The 23,091-nt window shown below is 42.2% G+C and overlaps 1 protein-coding gene and 1 long non-coding RNA gene across 4 annotated transcripts in view; one reads left to right on the top strand and one right to left on the bottom strand.

Moving 5' to 3' along the window:
* E2F3 (E2F transcription factor 3) overlaps positions 1-23,091 on the bottom strand; it is a 91,776-nt gene that overhangs the window by 48,934 nt on the left and 19,751 nt on the right. The gene's annotated exons all lie outside the window — the stretch shown is intronic.
* On the top strand, positions 12,757-14,172 carry LOC134810278 (uncharacterized). Its single transcript, XR_010157920.1, has 2 exons — positions 12,757-12,837; positions 13,185-14,172. It is a non-coding gene; the product is annotated as an uncharacterized LOC134810278 (long non-coding RNA).

Genomic DNA, 23,091 nt, shown 5'->3' with positions numbered 1-23,091 from the left:
TAGCATTTCATTTCCAAGGATCTTGCTTCTGAGTGAGGATACAAAAGTTGTACAAAACAGCAACGAAAGGAGCCATGCTAATTTTCTTCTAGACACAGCAATAACAAGGCAGGCAGACACAATGGAATAAAGAGAAACAGACCCACGACTAGACTTTCTAAAAAAGACTAGTATTTCTTGAGGGCCCATGAGGGATCATATTAGATACTAGATGTTCTTATTTTCTGTAGGAATGAACTAAGAAGTAGACAAATCTTTCATTTGTCTAAGGTATCAACTGTAGCTGCACTTAAAAATGGAATTCAAAGATTTGAATGAAGTTTATTTCATAAAGACCGAACTTGTTGCAAATCATGAGTAGCTAATATTGAAAATCTCATTGCCTAAAAACACCATAACATATAATAAATAGGGGTATGTACCTACAACATACAATATACCATGGGGACACTAACATATAAAAACCTTACAATTTAGCTGGGAAGAGCATTCTATTATTTTATATTTATTTTTCAAGACTAGGTCTCACTCTGCTGCCCAGGCTAGAGTGTAGAGGCACAAACACAGCTAACTGCAGCCTCTGCCTCCTGGGCTCAGCCTTCCAAGTAGCTGGGAACATGGGCGCACACCACCATGCCTGGCTAATTTTTTTTGTAGAGACCTGGTTTCACTATGTTGCCCAGACTGGTCTTGAACTCCTGGGCTTCAGTAATCCTCCCACCTCGGCCTCTCAAGCTGCTGGGATTACAGGAGTGAGACACTGAGCCCAGCCTCTGTCATTTTAAAAGCTAAAAAGTATGAAAGTACTTGATATGAAATTAAGGTAAAATAAATAAAATGCAATAGTTAACTTTTAATTTGACGGAAGACATGCAGTACAGACACACACAATTAACTCTCAAATAATTTTTCTTTTGTTTAGACTAAATAAATGTTAGGGCCATCACAAAGCACTCACCTTGAAAGGGGTGAAGATAAATTGGGGGGCAGAATGGGAATACCAGCTTAAAAAAACAAAGATAGACTTTCTTGCCGCTAGCATTGCTCTTTTCAGAGATGGGTTCTCACTCTCCCGAGTAACTAAGACTACAGGCGTGCGCCACCATGCCCTGTTAAATTTTTTTAAAGAGATAGGGGTCTGGCTATGTTGCCCAGGCTGATCTCGAACTCCTGGGCTCAACCAATCAGCCTACCTCAGCTTCCCAAAGCACTGGGATTATGGGTATGAGCCACTGCATCTGGCCTGTCAAATAATTTCTATAAGGCAATAATGCTACCAGAATTCACATAGGCTGAGACAGTATCTGAAGCACTACAGGTTACAAAAAAATGTTATTAATAATCCCAAACTGGGGATTTCAGGTCAAGAAACTGTGTCTTTTGTAAATAGGAAGGCACAGGGAAGTTAGATGTTGGAATGCAGAATCACTACATGCAGACTATTCCCACAGAACAATTCCATGAAGAGACAAAGAATGGAGCCAAGAGGGGCAGCCGTGGACTTTGAGAAGGGCTGGTCCACAGACACGAAGACGGGACCCCTGCATCCCTCTTGTCCCTGCTATTGCCACTGCACCCCACAGCAATTCTTGAGCAGACCCAGCTTTCTGTGTTGACAGACAGGTTTGTTTCCTCATCTGCCAAAAGAAGATGGTGGTGCCCATGAGCCACCTGCATTACACAAATGTTTCAAAGGTTAAATTTAAAAAATAGATTTGAGATTTTTTTTTTTTTTTTTGAGACAGTTTGCTCTTGTCGCCAAGGCTGGAGTGCAATGGTGCAATCTTGGCTCACTGCAACCTCTGCCTCCTAGGTTCAAGTGATTCTCCTGCCTCAGTCTCCTGCACAGCTGGGATTACAGGTGCCCACCACCATGCCCGGCCAATTTTTCTATTTTTAGTAGAGACGGGGTTTCACCATGTTTTCCAGGCTGATCTCCAACTCCTGACCTCAGGTGATCCAACCTGCCTCGGCCTCCCAAAGTGCTGGGATTACAGGCATGAGCCACCTCACCCGGCCTGAGATATGTTTAAACATGATTATTGGAGAAACTTAACTGTCCTCTAAATGCTTTGTCTATACTGATCAATGAAAAGAATTGTGTCCAGATATAAATATACACACAACATATCAAATTGAGGGTGTTAAAAGTACTTCAAATAATTCTAAATTTTGCTTTGTTTCTTGTAACTACGTAAGGATAAAAATGCACAAAACACCGCATGTTGTGGAAACCTGCATCATTCTCAACTTTGCTTTCAGGAATAAAAAGTACAGAAGTTACTGAGATAATTGGTGAAATAATATCTGACATGTGAGGAGCCTCTCCTTTGGGTAAGCAGCACAAGATAAATTTTTCATTTAGATGAAGCCACAGCTATTAAGAAGACGGTTACCAGGAGAATGAAAAGACTCAAAGGCAGATTGTTTCTGGAGGAGGCAGGGCGAGCACACTTCGCTGTGTTGGCTCACCTTCACGCTAAAGAATACAGTTGCACAGCCCCTGACTCCCTCAGCCAGAGAAAGCACCTCATAAACAGGCTGGCATGCATGTCCAACCAGGTCAGTAGCAAAACAAATATGCTCCTTTCTCTAGCCAAAGCCAACACCAAAGGGGCAGGCACACTCGGCAAACAGCAAAAGGAGACCCAGTGATGAATGAGGATGAGGCCTGTTGAGCAAACTGCTGGTTAGCAAAAAAAAAAAGTTGGGTGACATGCGGATGGGTCAAAGAAAGGATCCGCGTCAATCCCCTAGTGCATGGCTAGTAGGATTGTAAGATGGGGCACCCGCTGTGGAAAACAGTTTGATAGTTCCTCAAAAAGTTAAACATATGGCCGGAAGCGGTGGCTGATGCCTATAATCCCAGCACGTTGGGAGGCCAAGGTGGGTGGATGGCTTGAGGTAAGGAGTTCGAGACCAGCCTGGCCAACACAGTGAAACCCTGTCTGTACTAAAAAAAAAAAAAAAAAAAAAAAATTACCCAGGCATCTTGAGGCAGAAGAATCGCTTGAACCCAGGAGGTGGAGGTTGTAGTGAGCCAAGGTCATGCCACTACACTCCAGCCTGGGCAACAGAGCAAGATTCCATCTCAAAAAAACAAAAACAAAAACACAAGTTAAACACAGAATTACCATATGACCAGCAATTCTACTTCTGGATATATACCCAAAGGAATTTTAAAAGGGGACTCAAACAGAAGATACTCTCATACATCCATGTTCATTGCATCATTATTCACGATAGCCAAGAGACGAAAACAACTCAAATGTCCATTGATGAATGAAAAGATAAACAAAATGGGGCCTTATACATACCATGGAATATTATTCAGAGATAAAAAGAATGAGATTCTGATACATGCTACAATATGAATGAAACTTAAAGACATTGTGCTAAGTGAAATAAGGCAGATACAGAAGGATAAATATTTTATGATTCCACTTATATGAGGTATCTAGAGTGGTCAAGTTCATACAGACAGAAAGTAGAATAGAGCTTACCAGGGACTAGAGGGATGGGAGGGGAGTTATTGTTCAATGGTAGATTTTCTGTTAGAGATGGTGAAAAAAATCTGGACATGGATGATGCTTGCATAACATTGTAAATGTAGCCAATGCTACTGAATCATACACCTAAAAATGGTTAAAATAGTAAACTGTGTGTTTCGGATGCCCTCACCCCTTATCTGACACACTGGATTTTGGGCCTCCCCTTATCTGCCACACTGGATTTTGGGGCTTCCCACCCCTACCCCTGACCCTTTTCACTGGATTTTGGGGTCTTCCCACCCCTACTCCTGACCCTTTTCCCTCTCCTTGATCATCTGTTCATTTCTCCATTCAAGATGCCCACCAAATGTACTTCTGGCAGAAGTAGGCTCAAATAAATCTGGAAACCAGAGTTACAGCAGGAGGCTTATGATCCTTGGTCCTGATATTCCACTGCTAGCTCCAGCATGTGACCTCTCCTTCCAAAGGAAAATAAGTCATTTTTTAATGAGCTTTTACAGAGATGGTAACTATCAACACTTCAGATCATTATGGAAAGAAAACTTCAGTTTCTCTAGTGGGTTGCAGAGAGCGGACCAAATCCTAAGTCAGAAAAACAGCCTTTTTTCTACTGGTATCATTGACTTCCTACCAAAAAGCCTGAGAGACAGAGAAGGAGCCAAGACTCCCATGTACAGAATCGTGAATCATTCACTCTAAATACTCGGGAGCCAAGTTTTCCTCTCTCTTTCTTTGGACCAATGAATACATATATCTGCAGTGAGAACTGCCTTAGCTGGAAGTAGGCTGAGGCTAAAGTTAAAAGTCACTGCAACCATTTGTTCCTTTGGAACATTCTGGAAGAGTGTTTAAGACGACGTGGACATTACTAAATTATTTTAATTTTTTTGGATAACTATAGTTATGATTTCTTTGGAAGTCATGTACCTGTGGCAAAATATGCCTTGGTTAAGTATTTGTGGAATGAAGAATATAAGAAAAACAACTCCCTTAAATAAGAGTTCAAAATATGTTATGAAACCAACTTTTCCACAACATGGCAAATCCTTGATATGTAATAAGTGGAGTGCAAGAAAGTATGACAAAGGGGGCCAGATAGCACGTAATGTTTGATAAGGGGGTTTCACTGCAAGAGATGAGGAAGTCCTGGCAGGGCACCCTGGCTGGGTTGTGGCGCCATTGCTTTCTCCATCGGAGTCTATAATCAAAACTCAAACCTACAGAAAGAAAGAGACCAATATTGGTCATAAATGTACGTATTTCCATTGTATACACTTAAATGGGATGAGGACTGTCAGGTAAATGAAGTATGAATTCTCTTTTTTCTTAAGAAAAAATTGGAGGAGGGCCAGGTACAGTGGCTCATGCTTGTAACCCCAATGTTCTGGGAGGCCGAGGCAGGAGGATTGAGCCAGGAGTTTGACACCAGCCTGGGCAACATAGTGAGACCCCTCTCTACAAAGAAATTTTAAAAATTAGCCAGGCTTTGGTGGCATGCACCTAGTCCTAGTTACTCAGGAGGCTGAGGTGGGAGGATCACTTGAACTCAAGAGTTTGAGACTGCAGTGAGCTATGATCACGCCACTGTATGCAAGCCTGGGTGACAGAGACCCTGTCTCTTTAAAAAAGAGAAAAGAAAAAATGGGAGGAAAATGATGGTTGCAGAGGGACATGTCACTGCACTTGTAATCAGTGGAAAGACTTACAGTATTAAAATCAGATCTAATAGAGAAATGGCAAATACATTAATAAATAAAATAAAGAAACAAACAAAACATCTCAGTAAGCCTCCTCCTCCTCCCTAAAGAGCAGCTCGCTTCAGCAACCCATGCTAAAGCGTTGCTTTACATTCTGGAACTCAGTTCAAAATGTGAGTAATTTTGCATTCTGTTTCACATTGACAAAGTTGTTCTTTCCTGCTACTTATTTATAATTTAATTCCCTCGATGGTTCTAAAATCAAGAGAAAAAATGTTTTCAAACAAAAATCATTATTTATACAGCTGGAGTTTCTATTTAGTTAGGAAAATTAGTAGAAAAATGTTTGGTCAGAATTTGAGATAAGTTTTGAATGTTTCGGAAAACCTTATACCATCAACTTCTAAATCTCTTTTATAATATTTATGTCTTCCCCAAAGTCAACAAGGAACCCCCCAAATCAACTAAATTAATGGGTTCTAATCTGGGCAACTCCTTTGGCAAAGGGTGGGGGAATCTCTGAATCAGCAACAAAAATAGCTCAATTAAAATACCATTCTAACATGCAGTTAGTTTTTGTTTGAAAATGGAAACCAGCAACTTGCTTGCATGAGTAAACAGAAGACAATTACTCAGGCTGGGGTCTCCAGAGCAGAAAGCACGGGAGACAGCTGGCAATTATCTGGCTAACATAACCAGATAATTCATGCCTAAAAATCCACTCTGGTGCCCAAATTGCCCAGATTGGTTATATTCACAGAAGAACTAAAGAGTGTAATTACCAGATTCCCTTCCAATCTGTGCAGCCAAAGCTGTGCTTAGGTGGTTTGTTTTAAGGTGGTGATTGTACTGTCCTCAGTGCTTCATCTCTAGCAAGGAATGAGCTAGGATTTTCACAATAGAAATTTGAACATCTGTTTAAATATCCTATGGTCTTACATAGGATGCAGCTTTCATATACCAAATGCAGTACTAAAAATTTCAAATATGCCGAGACACTGACAAACTGCACCGGAGATAATGCTTTAAGTTTATACACCTTGAGACAAAGCCCAGTTGAAGAGAGATATTGTAACTCCTAACAGAAAAAAGTCTGATGGGGAAAACATAGAGTTAAAAATAGAGAAAGAGAATGTGTAAGATTATGCAAATTAGAGCATCCAAAATTTGAAACAAGTATGTCTTTTTAGCCTGTCACCAAAGACAGGAGATTAACACCCTTATGTTTATATAGCACTTTATATTTTTACAAAGCCCATTACAATGAATCCTCACAACTGTGTAAGGTAAATTGGGTGAGTATTATTATTCCCATTTCATGGATTAAGAAAATAGGGTCCTCAGATTTGCAGAAGCAAAGCTAATGTCAAATCTGAAACTTGAACCCAAGTCTTCCAGATCACAAGTTTGGTGCCCTTTCCATCACACTGTGCTAAAGGCTAAAGTTAACTTAAAGCAAATAACAAATATCACATTACCCAGTCAAATCTGTGGTATTCGCCATCACAAATAGTCTTAGAGTTACACGTGTCATTAAATAAATCTTATTACCAAGCGCAGCTGGAGAGCACAGACTTTATGGGAAGGTGGTAGCCACGAAGGCTGCTCTCCATCAGTTCTGCCAGAGCCTGGGCAGGGGATTTCTCTTGGACTCTGCTTCCTAACCAGTTAAAGGAAAGAATAGATTAGAGAATCTCTCAAGTCCCTTCACATCAAGCTGATGATCAACCTAAAAGGGTTCAGTTTCTCCCGTTCCCGTGAACTCAGAATGACAAGTGTCCGTTTTCTTCATCCTCTGGATATTACAAACTTCTCCAAACCAGTGGCTCTGTGCTCTCCTTAACAAAAATAGGGTTCTAAAATGCATTTTACCAACTTTGGCCTAACTTAAGCAGGAAAACAATATAAACACTACATTTTTAGAATTATTATAATATTCACTACATTTTAATATAACACTACATTTTTAGAAAAAAATTTTTTTGAAAAAAAAAGACAATTCTTTAATGTATGATCTTGAATTTTCTATATTCATGAATTTTCTATAGGTTACTATGCTGCTCAGTTCCATTTCCAAACTTGATTGGCACCCGCCAATTTTGATGCTCTTCAGATGGATAAAGGGTATTGGAAACCAGAATAATAGCCTTGCCCCGGATCAAGAAACAAAAACTACTTCTTTTAAATTGATGCCATTTCAAAAGCTATCAAATTTTGCTCAAATTACCAATCATCACCTGTAGTTGGCAATGACTGCTTTGAAGTTTCTTATAAGCTAGGTCCAACCAAGGGACTTCTATTTCTCAGTAGTACACTCCACCTGGGAATAATGACTTTAAATTTTTAAGAGACTGAGTCTTACTCTGCGCCCAAGCTGGAGTGCAGCAGCACAATCACAGCTTACTGCAACCACTGCAGCCTTGAACTCCTGGGCTCAAGGGATCCTCATACTTCAGCCTCCCAAATAGCTGGGATTACAGGTACATGCCACCACACCTGGCTAATTTTTAACATTCTCGTGGAGATGGGGTCTCACTGTGCTGCCCAGGCTGGTTTCAAACTCCTGGCTTCAGGTGATCCTCCCACCTCAGCCTCCCACAGCACTGGGATTACAGGTATGAGCCTCTGCACCTGGCCTGATGTTTTAAAAAGTATGAAAGATGTTCCCCACTCTCTAAATGGAATTAACCATTATGCTTTAGTAGAAGTCCATATTAGAACCTTATTGGAATTCAAGGGCTTAAATCCCAGGCAGCGTGTTCTCATTGCCTTTATGCTTTCCTAGTCCTGCTTGGTCATTTAAGAGAGGAGGGGAAAAGGACTGCTAATGTGGGAAAGCATCTAACATACAGAGACAGAGGAAGAACGTCTAGAACAAGCTTGTCCAACCTCCGGCCCACGGGCCGCATGTGGCCCAAGACAGCTTTGAATGCATCCCAACAGAAATTCACGAAGTTTCTTAAAACATTACAAAATTTTTCTCTCTCTCTCTGTGTGTGTGTGTGTGTGTGTGTTTCCTAGCTCATCAGCTATTGTTAGTGTTACTGTATTTTATGTGTGGCCCAAGAAGTCTTCTTCCAACGTGGCTCAGGGAAGCCAAAAGATTGGACACCCCGATCTAGAATCTTGATTTTACCAGAAATGTGCAAAGTCAAACATTCCTCTGTCGTAAAGACAATTCTTTAGACCAGGCATGGTGGCTCACGCCTATAGTCCCAGCACTTTGGGAGGCCGAGGCAGGTGGATCACCTGAGGTCAGGAGTTTGAGACCAACCTGGCCAACATGGTGAAACCTCGTCCCTACTAAAAATACAAAAATTAGCTGGGCGTGGTGGTACATGCCTGTAATTCCAGCTACTCGGGAGGCTGAGGCAGAAGAATTGCTTGAATCCAGGAGGCAGAGGTTGCAGTGAGCTGAGATCGCACCACTGCACTCCAGCCTGGGCAATAGAGAGAGACTCTGTCTTGGAAAAAAAAAAAAAAAAAAAAAGACAATTCTTTAATGTATGATCTTAGCCTGGAAAAGTTCTCTTTCTCCCAGGGAAGGTTGATAGGGACAAGAAAAGAAAGCAAGATAAGGGCTGTAATAATAGTAACAATAATGTTTATTGTTGTTATATAACAACAAAAGGAGCACCTTTTTCTTACCTCCAGAATCCCTTTAATTATGGTGTTCAGCAAGTCAATGAATTTACTTTATTTACTTTTTTGAGACGGAGTCTCCCTCTGTCGCCAGGCTGGAGTGCAGTGGCACAATCTCGGCTCACTGCAACCTCCACCTCCCGAATTCAAGCAATTCTCCTGCCTCAGCCTCCCAAGTAGCTGGGACTACAGGCGTGCGCCACCACACCCAGCTAATGTTTGTATTTTTAGTAAAGACAGGGTTTCACCATGTTGGCCAGGATGGTCTCGATCTCTTGACCTTGTGATCCACCTGCCTTGGCCTCCCAAAGTGCTGGGATTACAGGTGTGAGCCACTGTGCCCGGCCAAGTCAATGAGTTTTAATAATGCTTATTTTTCCCTATCTTTTGAAGTTAAAAAGTTGGCTTGCTAACCAGCTATAACTTTTAGTATGTTAAAGTGTTCTGGTCTCACTAGCAAATCAAAAAGGCCCAGCAATACGTCATTCTCCCATATATTCTGCATTGTCTATTAATTTTTTACATGACTTGGGGCACATCAGCCAGGTGCAGTGGCTCATGCCTGCAATCCCAGCACTTTGGGAGGCTGAGGAAGGAAGACTGCTTGAGCCCAGGAGTTGGAGACTTGGGGCATGTGATCACCAAACTTGAGTCTGAAGTGCTGACTGTAAAATGGATATACCACTAAACTACTTCAAAGAGCTGTTGCTGGAAAGAACAAATACAACTCACCATAAAATATTCTTAAATAATCCAGTAGGACCTCACTTGTCCAGGACCACACCCATTTACAAATGGGTGCTACGCAGAGCATCCAGGGCTGATGCCAAATCTGTTGGCCCTGGCGCCATGTTCCTGTGCCCTTGTCTCCACTGCTGAGGCCTGCAGCCAGTCACCCTCTAGGCTCCCCACCCCTCTCCATCTGCCATGCTCTCATTTTATGCGTGTGCCTTTGTTTATTCTGATGAACAGAAGCCTGATTCTGCTTAGTGCTGCCCATGGTGGGGTCTCCAGTGCTCATTCATACCAAGGATGACCACAGGCATTATAAAGCTTGCTGCAGTGAATGGGGATGTCAGGGCAAGGAAGGGATATTCAGCTACCTGGACCCCTTCTGGTCCTAAATGAAACAAAGAAGCAAAGCTGTACTATACAACAGTTAAACTTAATAAGGCATCTGAGGAGAAACCTGTGTTTCTCTCTATAGTTTATTCAGAAAGAGCAGGCAGAATATTTTTGGAAATAATGAAAAATCCACTGATACATTTAGAGCTTTCGGTGGGTCTAAGATTTAAGTGGCGTAGGAGAAAAGAAACTGAGATGTATTACTTGTACATTTTTCTTCTGACACCTTGATATTCCAGTTTAAACTACCTTGAATTATGCCACAAATCAGTGTCTTTAAGTCCACAGATTCTTAGGTCTTTGAGATCAATTCACCCCTAGTTATACAGATAGCAAACTGTTAAGAAACCAGTCTAAAGTTTTCTTGCTCCTTTGTGCTAAGTTCACCAGAATTCAAGCCTCTGACTTTTTTAACGATGGTGCTCCCTTTTCTTATACCACAATGTGGATTTGCTCATGGTTATCTTCCTTTAATAAATTCTTGCCACAAGTGAATTTAGGCTGTTTTTAATTAAGGTCTTAACCAAAAGATCATTTGGAAAACTCTGTCCCTCCCACAAGGCAGGACAAGCTTGTTCTGACCAGCTGTGCAAAGATTTTTCTGCTCAATCATCAAAGCTTGCAATATCCTCTTACAGTCCTGATAAGGTGAGCACCACTTCCAACCTATCTATGAAAAAAGTATCTCTCTCAAACTTCCATCCCAAAATTAACAAAAGTGTGGAGAAGATTCACAGGGAAGCAGTAAACCCGGAGCAGGGGGTGGGGACCACGTTTGATAGGAATCTTCATTAACATGATTTTAAGGAGTGATAGGACTTCTCTTTTCACATAATTCCACCAGAATTCATGTTTTCGTGCCATAGACGCCTCCTTTGGCCTCCTGATGAAGTCTATTGGACCCCTTTTCTCAGGCTAGTGCTTTTTTATGTCTTAAAAAAGAAAATATATATATATATAGGATTACAAAGGAAACACTTTGTATTGAAATATAGCTATTCAAAATATTAAAAAGCAATTTATCATACAGTAATCTATGTTCTTCTGTGTTAGTGCATGAAATAAAAAGATCCAGCAGCAGGTCAAAAATTACTGTAATTTTGAAGTCATGATGAGCATAAACAATATTTCAAGACAGCTGCAACAAGTGTAATGTGATATGAAAATATCTATTTCTATGGGTGACAGTCAAACACACTGCCAGTTCTACTGTGGTTTAGTGCCTACGTTCATACTAGAAGAAAACGCTAAATTTCAGTTAGAGGGTAGTCACACAAAAAAATTAAGTAATATCTAGAATTCTATCCAGGGGCCCACATTAACAACCTGAACCATAGAACTGGTCTGTAATCTCCTTCAGGTCTAATTCATTTGATTCCTGGGATCTAACTAGCATAATGCACGACACAGACAGGCACTTGGCAATTGTGTGAATTGAACTGAGTCCACAGAGTCTGAATTTAAAAACAAAACAAAACATTAGAAAGGGGCTGAGGCTGCCTTGAGTAATCTTCCATGCCCCTTAATCTCAGCGAGTCCACCCACTGCCAGCTTCCTTCAAGTTCTTCATTCATTTAGCAAATATTCACAGAGCACCTAGTGAGCGTCGGGCAACATTGTGGGCACTAGGCAAACAAAAGAGTCTAACTGCAGATGGTGATGAATGTTAATAAAACACGAAAATAGGATAAAGAGTGACTGGCAGACCAGATGGTAGCAAGGGCTTTTCTGAAGTGACAGGTGAGTCAATAGATGACAAGGAGCCAAGGTCATATGAAGATGTGAGGCAAGGCCATTCCAGGCAGATGGGACAGCAAGTGCAAAGGCCCTGAGGCAGGAAGAAGCTCGGTGCAGCCCTTTCTTGCCTTGTGCTCCCTACATTTAACACACCCTGGCCATACCACACCCTGGAAGAGCCTCATCAGACAGTCTACGTGAGGAAACGTCGAACAGGGTCTTCCACAAGACCCTGGAAGAGGCCCTGTTCACCTCTCCCCTAACCTTCCCTCCATCTATCCCATTTTCACATACTCCAGACCACATCCATCTCTCAATCTGAAAATTTCAGGGCAGAAGCTGTTCCATAAATCATCTAATTCAACCCCAGCTGTAATCATCCGACCACACCTTCTGTTACAAGAAACTCAGCCCACTTAAGAAGTACGCTTTCCCTAAACGTAAGGTCTGTGGTCTATACCATATATCTTGTCTCAAACAAACCTAAACGGTTTTCCCCTGATAGATCTAATGGGCTTGTCTTATTTACACTTTGAACTCCTTCAGGTAAGCAGCAGCCTTGCCTTCCCTGTCTTCTCCATGTACAGAGCAGAAGTGAAGACACAGGCTGCGCAGTTAATCTGAAAGGAGGTGGCCAACGAACACCATGGCCTCCATGTTCACAGACCCCCCTCCCCAAGGCCCCAGAGTAGGTGAGTTCTAGACAAGATGGAAGAGTTTTTTGAAAACAGCCACAATCTTGAGGCCAATTATGTTGGGGTAGCTTGTATTCTAAATCAGATTTTTCTCCTTCACAGGTGCCTTGGGCTAAATGCCCACCCCCACGTCCCCGTTAAATTCCTATGTTGAAGTCATAACCCCCAGTGCCTCAGAATGTGGCTGTATTTGGAGAATGAACCTTTAAAGAGGTGATTAAGTTGAAAGAGGCCATTGGGGTGAGCCCAAATCCAATCTGAAGGAAAAGACACCCGGTGAGCTTATGACAGAGGGACGACCAGGTGAAGAGGCAGCCATCTTGGAGCCGAGAGCGGCCTCAGAGGAAACCTCCCTGACAACATCTTGGACTTCCAGTCTCCAGATAAGGGAGAGAATAGATTTCTGCTGTTGAAGCCACCCAGTCTGTGGTACTTTCTTATGGCAGCCCTACCAGACTAATGTAATAGGTGTCTAAATTTAGATATTTCCAAAAACAGAGGCTGAGACAAGGAGTTGTGTGCAGGTAGTTTATTGGGAAGTGATCCTAGGAGGAGGGAGAGTGAGGTGGGTGTATTATTGAAGAGTGTGTGTAGAAGGTCATGGCTACAGGTAACAGGGGCTTCATTCTGCTGAGGCCTCCCAAGAAGCATCCAGAATGCCCCCTGGAACTGTTCTAGGAAGTAGGGCCATTTATCCACTGGCTTCCATTCCCACTGGTAGAGGGTGGCCCTGGGGTGTTGACCCCCCTCCGACTCACAGGTTGCAATATGTTCAGTCTGCTCCTAGAGAGACAAAAAAGCAAAAAGCAGTGCTCCTGGCACCTGAGGCAGGACACCGTCAGCAGAAGGCAAATCTCAGCTCATGGGACACTGGGCCACGGGATGCGAGGTGGGAGCAGACGGAGTACTGTATGAAGTCAGCAGATCACCGTTGACGCAGCTGGTTCCTTCTCCAGAAGCAAAAACATCTTTAAGGTCACTGAAGATAGCAAGATTCTTCAATGGACCCATTTGAGGCCACAGAGATGTAATGATAGTGGCATCCAGAGACAGTTGCGTTCCTCCCACAGGGTAGATTCAGGTGTCAGCTGATGGCGAGAAGTGTTGAGGAATACCGTGTCTCCGGCATGCTCATTTTCAGCACGCTCTTGTGAATTCTGTGTTTTAAGTGAGAATTTTGGTTGGGCCTTTTTGCTATTTTCCAAAGATAATCTAATTCTTTTTTTCTTTTTCTTGAGACAGAGTCTCTCTTGGTTGCCCAGGGTGGACTGCAGTGGCGCCATCTTGGCCCACTGCAACCTCCATCTCCTGGGTTCAAGTGATTCTCCTGCCTCAGCCTCCCAAGTAGCTGGGATGACAGGTGTGCGCCACCATGCCCAACTAATTTTTGTATTTTTATTACAGATGGGGTTTTGCCATGTTGACCAGGCTGGTCTCAAACTCCTGACCTCAGGTGATCTGCCTGCTTTAGCCAAAAATAACCCAATTCTTTTATAATCAACATGTCCCTCTATTGCAACAGGCCCTCAACTCTGAAGTGAATCCTACTGCTTATGAAAAGAAGAAAGAGTAAAATCACCTCACTTAAGTTCTAGGTAATCTCTAGAAGCCAACCCATAAAAAGGATTTTTCTCTCCCATCCAAGTTTCCCCTCTGGAATTGAGGTGTTATGTCAAATATGGTACTTCTGAATGTCACGTGAACAACTAACTCCAGTTTATTCAAGCTACCCTTTAAGACCAATAAATGTGCTTATGGGACAAATTTTCTAAATTCCCTTCAGAAATTTATTTCCTTCTCTTTGGCAAATAACTATACGAGATTTATTACTTAATACTTTGTAAAGTAAAACATCCAAGATAAAGTTATGCAGGGAGATGTCAGACGTGAGTGGTATTTCCTGGTATTTTCCAATTATCCTGAGTCCTATCTTTAGAGTTATCAGATTTAGCAAATAAAAATACAGAGCATTAAGTAAGTTAAATTAGAATTTCAAACAAACAACAAATTTAAAAAATATCTATATCCCCAATATTGCATGGGACCTACTTATACTAAAAAAGTTATTTGTTGTTTATCTGAAATTCAAATTGAACTTGGCATCGTGTATTTTATCTGGTAACCCTATCATAATATTCCAGAATGGAAAAATAGCAAATTTAGAATTTAAAAGTAGAATTTATATTTAAAATATAACCTCCTATTTTAACTTTGATTAACTACAGCAGAATACTCAAAGCATGATTAGTTAGAACAAGCTGCCATTTTAACAGAGAGGATTCATTTTAGAACTGATGGCTCATTATAACAACTAGGGTGGTTCAATTTGAAAGGAAAAAAATAGGGCATTTTATTTAATATTTAATAAAATATTAAAATTCCCCCAGGGATCAATGTGTAAGAACAAAAAAACCATCTATTATTATTTGCATAAAAAAGAGCAATTAAAATGTAGTAAGCACACATTTTATTTGTGTAACTTGCCACTGTTTAGTGCTTACAGAAGATAAAACATCAATGTGGGTTAAGATACTGAAAAAAAAAAAAACACAAGAAAGTGGTTGGAAAAAAATTGGATTGGATCTCAAAATTGTACATATCTCAAACTATGCAGAACAGAAACAGTTTCCTCTCCAACTTTGTCCTTCTCTTAGTTTGAGAAATGGTCCTAGACTTTCCGGAAAAAATACGGTAGTCTCTCCTCATCCTCCGAGGATACATTCCAAGACCCCTACTGCAGGCCTGAAACCTCAGATAGTACCAAACCCTATACATACTGTTTTTTCCTATACAGTAAGGAATGAGGGTTGGGGAATAGTGTAACATAGTGCGAATACACCGGACAAAGGGGATGACTCAAGTCCCAGGTGGGATTTAATGATGCTACTCAGAACAGAGTGCGATTTAAAACTTATGAATTGTTTATTTCTGGAATTTTTCATGTAACATTTTTGGACCTTAGGTAACTGAAAGCACGAAAAGCAACACCGTGGATAAGGGGGACAACGAATATACCCTTGTTTGAGATGGCTTATATGACACTTTAGCTGGGGACAAAGAATGCCTGTGATAGGCAAAGAATTATCTGAGAGCAAGACTTGTTAACCTTGGCACTAGTGACATTTTGGGCTGGATAATTCTTTGTTGTGGGGAGGCTGTCACATATGTTATAGTATGTTTAACAGTATCCCTGGCCTCTACGCACTAGATGCCAATAGCATCTCCCACTCCCAGTTACGAAAATCAAAAATGTCTCCAGACGTTGCCAAAGGTCACATGAGGGGCAGAACATTCCCCAGTTGAGAACCACTGGTCTACGAGAACCTCTGGTGTTTTGGCTCTGCCCTGGCAATGACAGTCTTGAGTTCCCAGAAATTTCTAAAAATATCATTGTAGGGCAGCTTAGAATAACAAAAGGGGGGAAAAAAAGCTGCAACGAAATTTGCACCAAATCCATGTTGACCAAAATTCTTCTAAATATATTTACGGAACAATTACAATAGATTTATCTACCTAAAGATGCCCCTAACTCTTTATATGTGGAAGTTGTGTACTAATCCAAGATTTAGGCAGGAGACCTGTTTTCAGCACCAACTCTAATCTTTGCTTACCACGTATCAGAGGGCTAACCTTTCTGACCCTGTCTACATTCCCAACATTGGTTCTCATTCAGCCGCTCCCTTCCCAGTCAACCCTGAGAGGTAAGTCATTAACCGTCCCATGTTAGATGAGGAAGCTTGGGGGCTGGGCGTGGTGACTCATGTCTGTAATCCCAGCACTTTGGGAGGCCGAGGCAGGTGGATCACTTGAGGTCAAGAGTTCGAGACCAGCCTGGCCAGTATGGTGAAATCCCGTCTCTACTAAAAATACAAAAATTAGCCAGGCATGGTGGCATATGCCTATAATCCCACTACTTGGGAGGCTGAGGCAGGAAAATCGCTTGAATCCGGGAAGCAGAGGTTGCAGTGAGCCAAGATCGCACCATTGCACTCCAGCCTCGGTGTCACAGCAAGAATCCATCTCAAAAAATAAAAAAAAATAAAAAAATAAAAGAGGAAGTTTGGGTCTAGAAAAGAGAAATGACTGCCTGAGTTCCCGCAGCTGGTGAGATTTTAAACTCCAAAGTCCAAGCCCTTAACCACCTCCCTCACCTTGGGAGAAAAGAAAATCACTAAATGTCTCTGACCTTAGTTTCATTTCCTCGCCTCTAACTTAGAAATAAACATTTCAGTACTTCAAAGTCCCTGCAAGAGCTTCAAGGCAGTTCACTGAATCGTTGCAGGAGAGGGACCAAAGTCCCATGGTGAACAGCGGTGTTCACCGAGGCCTGCTGTGCTGGGCAGCACCCATCTCAAAGGCCAGAAGAACCACACCCTAACTCAGAGATCTGCTTCAGAATTTAAATGAACTGCTGCCAACTCACTTGGAAAGAGCACTATCAGGGATGCAAATGTAAATAGTAAATATCATTAAGGAGCTCCTAGGACTTCGAAAAGAGGAGATGCATGGCATGGAAGGTGTGTGGCAGGTGTCAGGAAGGCCAACTTCCACAGTGACATTCTCTCCAAGTCACCTCAAATGGTAGTCCAAATGTATGCCGGCAGAATGGGCAGTCACTTCGGCAGCAAAACCTCCCTGAGGTCCCCAAGAATTCAATGGCCACAGTGAGTCTCTGTGGCTTAGTGGACAGTCACAGAAGGTCTGAGCAGAAGGGGGCCTTAGAAATCACTTTTATTTGACAAATGAGAAACTGGAGCCCTGAGGTGAAAAGAATTGATCCCACCCAACCTGCCAGGTCCCTGGTGCCTGACTACACTGCAAACCCCAATGTAACCCCTGCCCTGGCCGACTCTTCTTCCCTAAGCAGATTTTGCAGGAGTAGTTTCAGGACCATATTATTGTTCTGAACTTCTAAGAGGAAAGGGCCAAATACAAAGTGTTTGGTTAACTCAGTCAATGGCGCATAAATGAGATGTTTAAATCTTTGAGTTACAAAGCCTCATTAGGGTAAGAAGGCGCTGTAGGAGTGGACGTAGGGAGGGTTTGTGATTCCCATTATATGATAAGAAATGCTATTAGGCTGGAATCAGTTCGATATGCCCAGGGAAGGCAGGCAGGAGTGGTAGTGAACATTTGTCTTCTTATTATATATGCAAAAACCCCAGCTAACATTGTACCTTATGCAGAACTTTTCATTCTCAGTCACTTTTACACATATATTACCCCATTTTCTTCCCCCAGCATCACAGTGGAGAAGGTATGGATAGGTGGTTTGGGGTGCCAATAAACCATAGACTATTTGAAGAAAAAAAATGTCTCACCCATAGTTTCATGAAGCCACATTTAGATTCTAGGTCTAATTTCAACAGATATCAGCACAGCGGAGCTACAGTTACAGTGGACAGATCATTTGTCAAGAATGGAAAAAGCCAGGATGCCAGGGCAGTTGTATTGGGGGGGATGGGAAGGAAGAAGTGAAAGTCTATTTTAAAAGAAATGCAGAGAAAAACTGCTAACAGAGCAGGCAGAGTTCAAGTTTAAGCCCTGGGCATGAGGGAAAGCCCAGTCAGCTGAGGCCGTGCCAACACTTCAGGGTTACAAGCACCACTGGTCACCAATAGCACAGCCCTGGAAGGCCCATGTGTGGCCACGATCCCAAAATGACACTAGGTGGAGATCAGGCAGATACCACCAACAGAGAGGCTGGGAATGGAACAGATATTTCAGCCATAACTGCAGACGTGAAAAAAAAGATTGGGGCGGCAAGTGCTAAATAAATCACAAAATAATTATTCATTTACCTCTCAGTCTGGAAGTAAACCTATGCTTTCACAAAATTAAGAGTGCAATCATGCAGTAAAAACAAGAAATCTTTGATTAGGTGCCTTCTATTGTGTAATACAAAACTGGATAATGTAGACCAAAAAACAATAAATGAATGACAAAGCAAAACTATATATTTTTATAAAAGCCACTAAGATTTAATTCCCCTATACTTACACCAGTAATTGTTGAAGAAAAGGTAAATTAAAGGACTCAGGATATGAAAACAAACTTGATCCCCACCACCACTGCCAATTAATTACATGCACATGAGAAATTCACTAAGCAGCTAATCATTTATATTCTGGTGTAGTATTTCCGCACAACTATTGTATTAGATATTTAAATTTGCAATTTCAAATGGACTCATTGTCACAGGCCTCTTAGTCCATTTTACACATAAAATCAATACACTATTCCTAATAAATGAGATTACTTTTCCAAAACTCCCAGTGGGAGCTCAACAGGACTTCTGTTTGGGAGGCTGCTTCAAACTTCTCCAAAGAAAATTACTTTTCTGATGTTCACCTCTAAGAACCAACAGAAGGCACCTGAGAGAATTCAAATGAAGAAGCAACCACCTCCGGGGAAGGGAGGGCTCAAACTGTTAGGTAATTTAGACACATGAATGTCCCAGTTTAAATGCCACTCTATAGCAAAGCATTTCTGGATCCACCTGAGACCTCTGTTCCTCCACTAGAGAGCTAAGACACGTTGTTGCATTTTCTTCTAAAAGGTAGAAGGGGCCGGGCGCAGTGGCTCACGCCTGTAATCCCAGCACTTTGGGAGGCTGAGGCGGGGCGGGCGGGCAGATCACCTAGGGTCAGGAGTTCAAGACCAGCCTGGCCGACATGGTGAAACCCCGTCTCTACTAAAAATACAAAAATTAGCCAGGCATTGTGGCGTACGCCTGTAGTCCTGGCTACTCAGGAGGCTGAGGCAGAAGAATCGGTTGAACCCAGGAGGCAGAGTTTGCAGTGAGCCAAGATCGTGCCACTGCACTCCAGCCTGGGTGACAGAGCGAGACTTTGTCTCAAAAAAAAAAAAAAAAAAGTAGAAGGTTCCTGGGGTTGTGCGCACAGCTCCTCCCAGCCTACTGCCCCATTCTGAATGCCCAGGGCTGTGTGTTCCTCACCTTTGTATTCCAAACCACAGACCCAACTCTAGAAAAGAGCCGAGGAAGGGTTACACAGTGTCTGGCATTAAAAAAAAGCATTGGGTAAATAATTTCTCTCCCCACTCACTTAAACTTTAGCCTGTGGTCCCAACTTGACTTGTATCCTAAATCTGAACAAATACCCTTGGCAAAGCCAAATTTTTCAACTCTTGCTGCCCCAATGGATAAATCCTTTAGAGAGATCTTGCTAGGTCTTCCCTTCATGCAATAAACACTCTACTCTGTAAAAGCCACTGACCGCCCTGCAGGACATGGAGAAACACCTGATAACCCGCCCTAGACAATGGCCTGCCCTCGTCCTGTGAGAAAACCCCACGTGTCTGGGTTGCATAATGGTTAAGAGAGGTTTCGAAATTTCCTGGACTTGGTCTGGAACCCTGGTTCTGCCAATGTCCAGAAATGCAGCCTTGGACAAACTGCTTCATCACTGAGCCTCACTTTCCTCATCTACAGATGAGGATATTGGCACCAACTCTCAAGGTTTGTTGTATCAGATGAAAGAAAAAATGTAAACAGCTTACTGCTATTCCCAGTGCAGTAGACTCTCTAATAAGTGCAGAGAGTTTTTTTTCTTATAACCCTAAACTCACAGTGGATGGGGGAGAAGAAGCTCAATTTGTAAAAATGCAAGTAAGCATGAACATAAAAACTGTAATTTTAATGGAAAAAAAAGTATGTAACAGGAAGCAGATTTTCCTTATCGATAGCAAATCATATCACAAAGCTACTGTATTCAAAACAGTGTGCTGCTTCTTTACAAAGGGATAAAGGTATCAATGGAGCAGAGTAGAAAGTTCAGAGACAGAACAACACAGACACACATGCACACAGCACATACATGCATGTATGCATGTACACACACACACACACACACACACACACACACACTCTCTCTCTCTCTCTCTCTCTCTCTGTCTGTCTGAGAAAAGGGCATTTCAAGTGCATGCGTGGGGAAAGCGGAACCATCCAATAAATGGCACTAGTTTAACTGGCTATTCGTTTAGGAAAAATAAAGTCACACCTTTAAAACACACACACACACACACACACACACACCCTTCCACTGAGGTTAAAGATCAAAATAATAAAATTATGAAGCCAGGAGAAAAAATATATAGAATATTGTTATGGTTTGCAGATTAGGAAAGGCCTTCCCAAAGCAAGCCACCAAACTCAAACTGTAAAAGCTGTAATTTCGGCTGTGTGCAGTGGCTCACACCTGTAATCCCAGCACTTTGGGAGGCCGAGGTGGGTGGATCACCTGAGGTCAGGAGTTCGAGACCAGCCTGACCAACATGGTGAAACCCCATCTCTACTAACAATACAAAAAATTAGCCGGGCATGGTGGCAGGTACCTGTAATCCCAGCTACTCGGGAGGCTGAGGCAGGAGAATCGGTTGAACTTGGGAGGCAGAGGTTGCAGTGAGCCAAGATCAGGCCATTGCACTCCAGCCTGGGCAACAAGAGCGAAACTCTGTCTCAAAAAAAGCACTGTAATGGCCGGGTGTGGTGGCTCACACCTGTAATCCCAGCACTTTGGGAGGCCGAGGCAGGCAGATCGCGACGTGAGGAGTTCGAGACCAGCCTGGCCAACATGGCAAAACCCTGTCTCTACTAAAAATACAAAAATTAGCTGGGTGTGGTGGTGGGCGCCTGTAATCTCAGTTACTTGGGAGGCTGAGGCAGGAGAATCGGTTGAACCCATGAGGCAGAGGTTGCAGTGAGCCGAGATCGTGCCATTGCACTCCAACCTGGGCGACAAGAGCAAGACTTGGTCTCAAAAAAAAAGCACTGTAATGTCACATGTAGTCATCTGCCAAACAATGATGCTTTCAGTCGACAGCAGACTGTATATATTCCAGTGGTCCCATAAGATTATAAGACTGTATTTTTACTCTACTGTTGCTATGTTTGGATACATACCACTGTGTTTAAGTTGCCTACAGTATTCAGCCCAGTAACATACAGTACAGGTTTGTAGCCTAGGAGCAATAGGCTAGACCATAGAACCTTGGGATATAGTAGGCTATACCATGAGGTTTGTGTAAGTACTCTCTATGATGTCTGCAAAATGATGAAATTTCCTAATGACACATTTCTCAGACTATATCCCCATTGTTAAGTGACACATGACATTATAAAAACTAAATAAACATATGTAGAAAGAAATACATCACAGAAAAATCAAAAGAAACATAATAGGCTTGGGCAAAACAATACAGGGATACCACATTTCATTGTGCTCCACGGTTACTGCAGTGTTTTACAAATTGAAGGTTTGTGACAACCCTGCATCAAGCTAGTCTATCAGCACCATTTTTCCAACAGTGCTTACTACGTATCTCTGTCAAATGTTGGTAATTCTCTTAATATTTCAAACTTTTTCGTTACTATTATATCTGTTGTGGTGATCCGTGATCAGTGATCTTTGATGTCACTATTGCAATTACTAATGTCACTAAATAATGTTTAGTAACTAAACAATATATAATGGCAAACTTAATCGATAGCCGTTGTGCGTGTTCTGAATGCTCCACCTTCCAGCTGTACCCTGTCTCTTACCCTCTTCTCGGGCCTCCCTATTCCTTAAGAAACAAGAATACTGAAATTAGGCTAATTAGTAATCCCACAATGGTCTCTTAAGTGTTCAGGTGAAAGGAAGACTCACACATCCCTCCCTCTAAATCAAAAGCTAGAAATTATTAAGCTTGGTGAGGAAATGTACGTCAAAACCTGAAATAGGCAAAAAACTAGGCCACTTGTGCCAAATAGTTAGCCAGGTTGTGAATGTGAAGGGAAAGGTCTTGAAGGACATTAAACATGCTACTCCATGAACACACAAATGACACGAGAACAAAACAGCCTTATTACTGATATGGAGAAAGTTTGAGTGGTCTGGATAGAAGATCAAACCAGCCACAACATTCCCTTAAGCCAAAGCCTAATCCAGAGCAAGGCCCTAAATCTCATCAGCTCTTTTGAAGGCTGACAGGTGAGGAAGCTGCAGAGGTTGGAAGGTAGGAGAAGTTGGTTCACGACCTTTAAGGAAAGAAGCCTTCTCCATATCATAAAAGTGCAACGCGAAGCAGCAAGTGCTGACATAGAAGCAGCAGCAAGTTATTCAGAAGATCTAGCTAAGATCACTCATGAAAGTGGCTACCCTAAACAACAGATCTTCAATGTAGATGAAACAGCTTTCTATTGGAAGATGATGCCACTTAGTACTTGCATAGCTAGAGAGGAGAAGTCAATATCTGGCTTCAAAGCATCAAAAGACAGGCTGACTCTTTGGTTAGGGGCTAATGCAATTGGTGACATTAAGTTGAAGCCAATGATCGTTTACCATTTCAAAAACCCTAGGGCCCTTAAGAACTATGCTAGATCGCCGAGCGCAGTGGCACATGCCTGTAGTCCCAGCTACTCAGGAGGCTGAGGTGGGAGGATCGCTTGAGCCCAGGAGTTCTGGGCTGTAGTGCGCTATGCCGATCGGGTGTCCGCACTAAGTTCGGCATCAATATGGCGACCTCCTGGGAGTGGGGGACCACCAGGTTGCCTAAGGAGGGGTGAACCAGCCCAGGTCAGAAAAAAGAACTATGTTAAATCTACTCTGTGATCTATCAGTGAAGTAATAAAGCTTGAATGACAGCACATCTGTTTACAGCATGGTTTACTGACTATTTTAA

The sequence above is a fragment of the Pan troglodytes genome, chromosome 5 (assembly GCF_028858775.2).
Source record: "Pan troglodytes isolate AG18354 chromosome 5, NHGRI_mPanTro3-v2.0_pri, whole genome shotgun sequence".
Taxonomy (NCBI): Eukaryota; Metazoa; Chordata; class Mammalia; order Primates; family Hominidae; genus Pan; species Pan troglodytes.
The sequence above is the reverse complement of the archived record's forward strand: the minus strand, read 5'-3'. Positions and strand labels throughout refer to the sequence as shown.